Source organism: Musca autumnalis, unplaced genomic scaffold, assembly GCF_047663935.1.
Source record: "Musca autumnalis isolate F117 unplaced genomic scaffold, ASM4766393v1 scaffold_5, whole genome shotgun sequence".
NCBI lineage: Eukaryota > Metazoa > Arthropoda > Insecta > Diptera > Muscidae > Musca > Musca autumnalis.
In genome coordinates this window covers 206338423-206347658 of record NW_027412088.1, presented here as the reverse complement: position 1 = coordinate 206347658, position 9236 = coordinate 206338423, and the positions used below count along the sequence as shown (strand labels likewise).

The window sequence follows — 9236 nt, the reverse complement described above, 5'->3', positions numbered from 1 at the left end:
GTTTCTTTGATGATTTTTTCCAACTTTAATTGTAAATTTTACGACTTTTATGACGATTTTCGCCCATTAACTGTTTGCATATTTTGTGCATATTTTTTGGCATATATTTTGCATATTTTTGATATGACCCCAAATATCGAAAAATTGACCCTTAAAACGCCTAGATCCAAAATTTGAGTCCAATCGGATAAGAAATAATAAAAAACATGCAAAAATCCGATGTCTAGTAATATATTTTTTGGCCAATTCGACAAAGGCTTTGTATTACAGTATGAATAAACAAATAAATAAAAAAATAAGAAACAGCAACAGATGTTTTTTTTTTATTTTGTACATACAGTCTTTTCCTTGTTATTTGAAATTTTGACATGAAACTTTGCATTTTTTGGTAAAAACATATAATTTCAAGAAAATAGTGTACACGGTTTCATGTGTTCTGCAATTTTGCTTTGTTGCAATATTCGTATGAAACAAACAGACCGTTTTATTTTACATTTTCTTTTACTTTCATGTCAAAATTTCAGTGAAATTACTCTTAATGTGTGAACAGAATGAAATACGCCGCTTTTTTCACGCTCAGTTTCATGTAAAAGATTAAAGGCCATGTACTACCTAATTCAAATGCTGCCTAATTCATTTGAATTAGGTAGTACTTGGCCTTTAAGGCCTGCGTACCATGCATGGTACAAATACACAGGTAGCCGCATCTGCAGTTGTTGGCAACATAAGATGTTAAAATTTGACATCAATTCAATGCAGTTGACACATTGTGTTACCATCAGCTGGCTTGATAATGCTACCTGTATTATTGTACCATGCTGCGTACATAAGCCGCTCGGCTTTCTTGCTTAATTCATTTCTGGTAAAAGACCAAGTTCGACCTAATTGAAATGTGGTTCTGACATTTCTTTATTGCTTTACCAGAAATGAATTAAATAAGAAAGCCGAGCGGCTTATGTACGCAGGCCTTTAGTCTTTTACATGAAACTGAGCGTGAAAAAGCGGCGTATTTCATTGTGGTTCTACCTTTAGTGTGGCCCGGGACTTTTGGCAGTGAACAGCTGTTGTGCGTGCATCGGACAAGTTTCCTAGTTTTTGACACTTAATAGCTTTGTTCCAGAACTACGACTTTTACAAATTTGAGCGTGGAAAAAATAGTAACAGGGATGCCGGCGTCTGATTGACTGGTACGCCGACTTTGACATTTGTTCCAGTTTTTTTGACATTTTTTCCATTTTTGCGCTCCCGTATTTGTTGAAAAAACTTTTGTGTGAGTTTTACTATTAAAAAATACGGGAACAAAGCTGATATGTCAAACTGAGAAAGTTAATGCCATGTTCAGACCGGCAATTCGATTACGTTGTTCGCTCACACAATTACGTACACGAATTAACCCGTTCATACGACATGGTACACAAATCATAGCAACATGATTTATATTTTCATAGTTTTTGTTTACTGATTTTAAAGAAAGTTTCCGCCAAGAGATGAGTAAAGTTAATTGATATGAACTGAAAAAATATTTGTCCTTCTTTCAGATATTTATTTAATATTAAATTATATTAGTTTCATTCATGTTTTCCATTTTTTTCTCACAATTTTGGTGTTTTCAGTATATTTTCAAATTTTCCTATTTTAATAATTAACTAGAGAGAGACCTGCCAAAACAACTTTTTGGTATACAGACTTTCCGGCAGGCATTTGATTTTTGTTTCTAAATTTGCACGCGAATTTGAAACGATGGACAAGAAATGCAAGTGCAATGAAAAAGAAGACACAATTTGCTATGATTTGAATGTATACTAGTCGTTAAACCGGTTTCTTTTCATTCATATTTTGCAGTTTTTCTAAAAATGTTTGGGTTTTTAATAAATTTTTAAATTTTGTATTTGTCCTGTCATAATTGATTTATTTCGGTAAATTCTCTCATTTGTTAGAGATGGGACATATTTTATCGTCGTTCTGATAGTAGTTTAAATTGAACAATGTACACAAATCGTTGTTCGTTCTCAAAATTTTGTATGAAAAATGAAGTGATTAAGGCCTGCGTACATAGGCTGCCTTGTCTGCTTACCTTGCTTATACTATGTTTACATTTACGAAATCCACTCGATTTCAAGTGTCAATTCCATTGCTCAAACGTCAAATGAAATCCAATCGATTTCAGATGAGTTTTCATTTGACGTATACGCAAAGGAATTGACAGCTGAAATCGAGTGGATTTCGTAAATGTAAACATAGTATTACTTCTGATAAAAGCTTAAAAAAGAAAAGGGCAACCCAGTTCGAAATTTCCTCGGCCTTCTTTATTCTTTTATTTTTATAATGTCAAAAATGAAGCAGGAAAGCAAGGCAATCAGGCAGAGCAGCTTATGTACGCAGACCTTTACATCGTAATTTGGGGTTGAACATGGTAGAACTAACAGGTAGTGGTATCACACCAGCTGATAGAATATGAAAAGTCCAATCCCTTTATAAAAAAAAAATATTATTTTTGTTGTAATTTCCCCAACAACATAAAGAAAGTTTTGACATAACATATTCAAAATTTTAAGATGCCACTACCTGGGTAATTGTGCCATGGGGTTGAACAACGAATAGAGAGCGAATTATGTTTGGTTTACATTCGGCGTCTTTTCGAGATTTCGAAGGCGTTTCGTGATTTCGCGCGGAATCAAGCAAAAATTATCATGATTTCGCATATAAAAATGAAATCATCTCATTTCGTGATTTCAGCGAAATCAACATCGAAATCGCAGTACACATGATTTACAACCCTGTTATTGCCTGAAAAAGTACAAAAAGTTGCAACACTTTTCACTAATCACAATAAACAAGGTAGATGGTCAATTGATGCAACAAAAATTTTTAGTATCAAAATTAGTAAACAATGTGAAAAAATATTAAATTACTTTGTCACAATGCTATTTTTCAGTGTGTTATTGTACTTTTTTTAATGGTAATGTTAGAAAAAGGAGCGAATTGTCAAAAATTGATTCCCCATACAAATTTCTTAAAAAATAATGGAACGAAAAAATTACGGAAATTGCAAAAACTGCAGCAAATCAACGTATCAGCTATCGTATTTAGATGATAATGAACAAGTTGCTAGTTTCTACTATGCCAAAATTGTATGGCAAAAAACAGGAGAATAGGGTGTTATTCGGCGCTGTTTTTGTTTAAAGAGAAGTGCAAGTCTTGCTAAACTTCGGAGTACGGGAACGCATTTTTAGCACTAAACGGGAAAACTGAACACAACTTGTATCTATCAAAATTTATTATTATGATGTCTCAACGATAAAATCATTTTTTTATTTTTTCATTTGTTTTTAATATACACAATTAATACGATATATAGATAATTTTACGATAATTTTCGAAATAAAGTTGTAAAGTTCTATATTGTCGTATATTTTTGATGACTAATTCAACTTACAACAACTTGTTTTGAAAATTCATGTTCGGTCAGCTGCGCATATGCATCTACCTTGATCATTGTGATATGTTTGAAATCAACAAAAAAATAAGTGTAAACTCCGGGGTGTATTTCAGGATTTCGTGAAATCCAGTGGATTTTGGAACGCAAGTGTAAACTTGGCATTACCGTCAGTCTGAACAAGGATCGTGGCACAATCATACAGGTACCTGCATCAGCCCAGCTAATGTACTGCAAGCTGTCAAAAAAGTTGTAATTGAAAACACAAAATTGTAACGAAAAATTGTGAATTTTTGGTGGATTTTTGTAATAAAGCTTTTATTAGCATCTGCCTAACAAAATTTTGTTGAAAAAATTATGTGAATCGCTTTATTTTTGGAAAACATTTTTGACATTTCACAGTACTGAACTGGTTTTTGTTGTAGTTGTTGGCTGATGCCTCTACCTGGTGTTTGTGCCATGGGTTGGATTGACTATCAGATAATTATAAAAATATTAGGTGTATTCGTTTACTCAATAATTTGTACAAGTTCAGTAACTTCTTGTAAATCACTAAGGTATTTTGCATTGTACTGAAGAGTTAAGTATCGCCATTAAAATAATATGTGCGCCACAAAAATTATTTGGTGCCAAATAATAATTTCAATACCAAAAGTCCTACGTACATATAATAGATTTTACCAAAATTTCATCCACCTACTTCAATCCGTTCGGACGCTCAAGTGATTTCCACTGACGTACAGACGTACGGACATGGATATATCGATGTAGAATTGCACGCTGATCAAGAATATATGTACATATGTATGTATATAGTTTGTGGAGTCTACAATGATTATTATTATGGAAGACTGTATCCTTACGATTTTTTGTAATGTAAGTGCATATTTTCTATCTTCTGAAAGTCATTTAGGACTCAGTGACCAATTTCAAGAAAATTAAAGGCGGTTTAGCCGTAATTTTTCAGGAGATTCACCTACCTTCCCTCCCAGTTCTTGGTTTTGGCTGGTTTATGTTTTTCACGAAATCGATTATTTCTATATTTTCATTACTTTTGCACATTATAGCTCTGTTCCTTTACGTGCAAGAATCTTCAAGTTTTACCACTTTTTACTCGAAAAGCGTCCCTTTACTTCAGACACCATACAATTCATATGGGAGCAGTTTACAACTTTTGCTACTTTTGCCGGTTTTACCACTTTCAAAAGTAAAGGAACAGACCATATTTCAACTATATTCGACTATATATTCAAAAATAAGCAAAAATTCCTTTTATTTCTGTTGTTTTTTACAAACTTAATATACCCCCATCCTATGGTGGAGGGTATAAAAATTAGTAGATTCTTGCAGTTCTGGAAAAGACCATTAATCATATCCTCAATTCGATTATTTAGAGAAAGTTTCATTAATTTTTCGCACTTTTATGAAATTCCCAAAAAATAGTATTATTAACCCACTTTACTAATTTTGAAGTTATATGTATGAACCCAGCAAAAAATTTTGGAAGTTGGAGTTATGATTTCACAACATCTTTCGATGTAGTCCAACAGAGTTATAAAATAAAGAAATAACAACTTAAGTTGCGAACATATTTTTGCGTTAATTCACGAAACGGAAATTTTTAATGGAGTGGAGTTGGAGTCCATGTCGAAAGCTAAACTAGTGATGGGAAAGCAACATAAAACAACTTTAGGATGATGAAAGAAAATCAGATGCGCCAGGATTAAATCGAGGAAGTAAGCTCAAATGTGATTGAATTTAATGGAAACTTTTTTTAATTTGTGTTTATATAATAAAGTTCTTTGCAGGGATGCCAACTGTTCCGAGCTAAAAATCGCTACAGCCACATACGCACCATAGGTCTGTATCGATTTTTACCTTAAAACAGTTGACATTCCTGCTTAAACAGTGGTTTTTGTACGTCAAAAATCACCACATGTAGCGGGAAAACCACCAAGTTGGCACCCCTGGTTCTTTGTGTTCTTGTTTTACACAAATAATAAATGCATTTTATTTATTTTGGGATACCAATTTCGCAATGGCTTGCATTTTAATTGCATCTTTGGACAGATTAAAAATGCAATCCGAAGAGAATGGAAAAGCAGGATTCTATATTTTTTTCAATCTTAATTTACTTCATTACTTATCCAAGCTTATAATTAATTATTTACAAATTTTATTTGTTAAAATGACCACCGCCAGTTTTTGAGGATTACATATTACCAATGTTTGGATAATATAAATTTAAATATTTTTTGTCTGTTTATTTTAAATCTTTGCAACTTTTGTACTTGACCTGCTATTGTTTGTTGCATGTGGACATCTAGCATAAAAATAAAACTTTTTCGTAATATTAACTTGTTGTTTTTGTGTTTGTCGTTAACAACAAAACAAAATACACAACATTATTATGTTTATGGTTTCTCTTATAGAAATAACTAAATTTTTCCGGTTATTTTTGGCTGTTACCGCAAACTACCAACCAAAACGCAAAACAACAAGAGACCTACTATGTATGGGCACAATCACCTGTCTGATGATGATGGTAGCTCTTCACAATAATTTGTCAGCGCAAATATACTCTCTTCCAGATTCTCCTGGTGGGTTCATGCAAAGAATGCCTACATACATATATTGCGAAAACGAATTTATATGGAAATTATACGATTTACGTTTATGACGAGGAAGCAATATGCAACAATAACTATATGTACATAGGGTATAGTACAACTAGTTTATGTTAGGGTACGGTATGATGCTATTAACTTGTCAAATATCTATGTTTTGAGGTTTGCTTTCAAATATTTAAATTGTACGCTTTTCAATAATAACTTCTTGTATTTAATCTAAGTATTGATGTATAGCAGAAACCACAATGAAGAGGATATGTTGAAATACATACATCTATACTCGTCGTATGGTGGTATATGTGTGTCGTGCTTACAAAAGAAACAGCCGTAATATATGATCAGAAGCATAAGTATTTAATAAAATAAGTTTGCATTTACATACACATAATTTGTATGTCAATATATTAGCAACAAAAGCGGAATTAAGGAACATTTTTTATTTCCGTTTTAAAACAATTCTCACAGTCTTTAACAAGTGTTGGTGAATGGACAGGAATTGAACGAATTCATACAAATCTCAAAGTCAAAGTTAAGAATTTCATTGGCGGCCATTTGGACATATGGTGACTTCCAAGTAGTGTAGACCACTGACGTGCCGTAAAAAGTTCAGCACATACAGCACACAAACGAATACACTGGATATTAAATCTAATTAAGTATGGCTTTTAAAAGTGGATCGTTTATTTTATGATCATATTATACATAGAAATATAAGACTTTATTCTTTATTAGGGTATAATGAGACTATTATAACAAAACTTGTAGAATAGTTAGCGAGCTAAAAATACTTCTTCACATACTTTTTATTTCGACTTAGTTTTAGAAATAATCCACTTTACCATCAATTTCTAAAATTCCCATTTTTAGCGATAGCCATATAATCCAAAACATTTGTTCAAAATCCACGTGTATGCTAAAATATCCACAGATTTAAAATCACTTGACTTTAAGCGAAATCGTCTACCTTAACTAAAGTTCTCTCTAAGCCGGCAAATCCTTTCTAATCTGACTACAAATATATTTTTGTTATAGGCATTATTTTAATATTAGCAACGGTACACCCTAATCCACACAAAAAAGTTATTTCCAGTAGTACATTGTATCACACTTGTCCGGCAGTCATGTCTGTCCGTCATCTGGCATCTGTTTAATATTTTATTTTGTATGTGGAAATTAGAATTTACGATAGGCTTAGCTTCTGGACACAACGCTCAGAAACAAACACACGAACATGTTGAGTCAGTTATTTGGGTTTTTATTCATAGGGAAACAGACAGAAAGAATCATTGCCGTTGAAAATTTTCCTCTTTTTTGTTTTTAAATCTGTTTTTAGTCAGTTTCAGTTAATCACATAATGTCAATTGAAACGTGTTTGTGCCACAATTGTCTTGACATTTTTCTCAACTGATGCGCGCGGTTCTGAATGTTAACAGTGGTGTTGGGAAGTCTTGAAAATAATATGAGAGGAATAATATGTATTTCATAAAGAATTTGATTTACTTTCATATAATGATCTTATAGCATGATTACACTCAACCGGATTAAACGTTAAATAAATCCTCTCGAAGTGGGTTAACCCGGCAAAAAACTCTAGTGTAATAGTAATGCTAAGTTTACATTTACGAAATCCACTCGATTTTAACTGTCAATTCCATAGCTCAAACGTCAAATAAAATCTCATCTGGATTTCATTTGACGTTTAACCTATGGATTTCAACTGTCAATTCCATTGATTGAACATCAAACGAAATCCAATGGATTTCAGATGAGTTTTCATTTGACGTATACGCAAAGGTATTGACAGTTGAAATCGAGTGGATTTCGTAAATGTAAACCAAGCATAACCGTACTATTATAGCATGATTACATTAGTCGGGTTGATTATATTCAATGGAGGAATAAATTTGTCGTTCTTATAGTACATTTATATATATAACCGGACTTAACAAACTGACAGTCAAATGTCAATTCCATTACTTAAACGTCAAATGAAATCCAATGGATTTGACAGTTGAAATCCAGAAAGAAGGTTAACCCTGCAAAAAGCTGTAATATAAACAGCCTATTAGTTCCGGTCCACACTATAGTCGATGGTCAGACTAGCAAGGTTTCTTGAAACCAATTTCGGTAAAGTTTCTTTTCAAGTTTCGTTAGTGTCCACACACGTTAACGTGAAATTTAAGATTTTTGCGTGTCCTCTTTATTTTACCATTCGCGTTTGTTGTGTTTTTTATACCAATAAAAACAAAAAAGACATAAATAAACCAAAAAAACAACATAAAATAATTAACATTAATAACTAAATTAATATTAATAGTTAAATTTTCACTATTTCATTAATTAAATGTTTTTATTAAATCTTTTTATGTTTGTTTTGTTGTTAACGTTTGCTTGAGAAAATAAAAATGAAAGAAAATGGAAGAAAAAATCTTGCAACGAAAAACAAGAAGAGGCAACATAACAAACACAGAAAACCATGTACATGGGTTTCACTACTTCATACCCCTCGCCTATAAACTTGACGTCACCATGTTGAAATCGTGCTAGTCTGACCATCGACATAGTGAATTCAATAATCGATAGTCGGGTATGTTCTGAGACACACTTCACCTCTCACTTTCCGACTCAAGCAATTTGTTCACTCAATTTACGCATATTTGTCGAGTATTCCTGTTAAACACCCTAATGAATCGTAGGCCCAAGAACTTCGCAAAAATAGGAGCAATTGGGATGAACAAAATGAAATTTTGATATGAAATTATGCGTCTCTAGATCGACGTCCATAGTAGAGTAAAATAATAAAATTGCTGTAGTGGGGAATTCGATTTAAGAACACCCAATTGCATGAAATTTGTTAATGAAATTCACGCTAGTGTGGACCGGGATTAAGAGGAGATGCTTTAAGCGAACAAGGTAAAACAGTTTATTTTTTTCTTATAGCACGTTTACATTTATTTACCGAGCATGCAATGGAAATGACACTGTATTTAAACTTACCCCCTGTTTTTGTAAAAAATATTGTTTTCATACGAATTGTCAGATTTTGTAGATTGATTTACTGGCCTTAGCGCAAACGTAGAGAGCTGATTTTTAAATGAGGAATTCTTAACCATACATGAAACGCGTCCCATCTGTGGGCTGAGCTATAGGTCTGCTCAGCTCATCGATAT

The 9236-nt window shown here is 32.7% G+C and overlaps 1 protein-coding gene across 1 annotated transcript in view; it reads left to right on the top strand.

Moving 5' to 3' along the window:
• The window catches only part of Ptr (patched domain-containing protein), a 94247-nt gene that overhangs the window by 2833 nt on the left and 82178 nt on the right, over positions 1–9236 (top strand). The window lies entirely within an intron of this gene.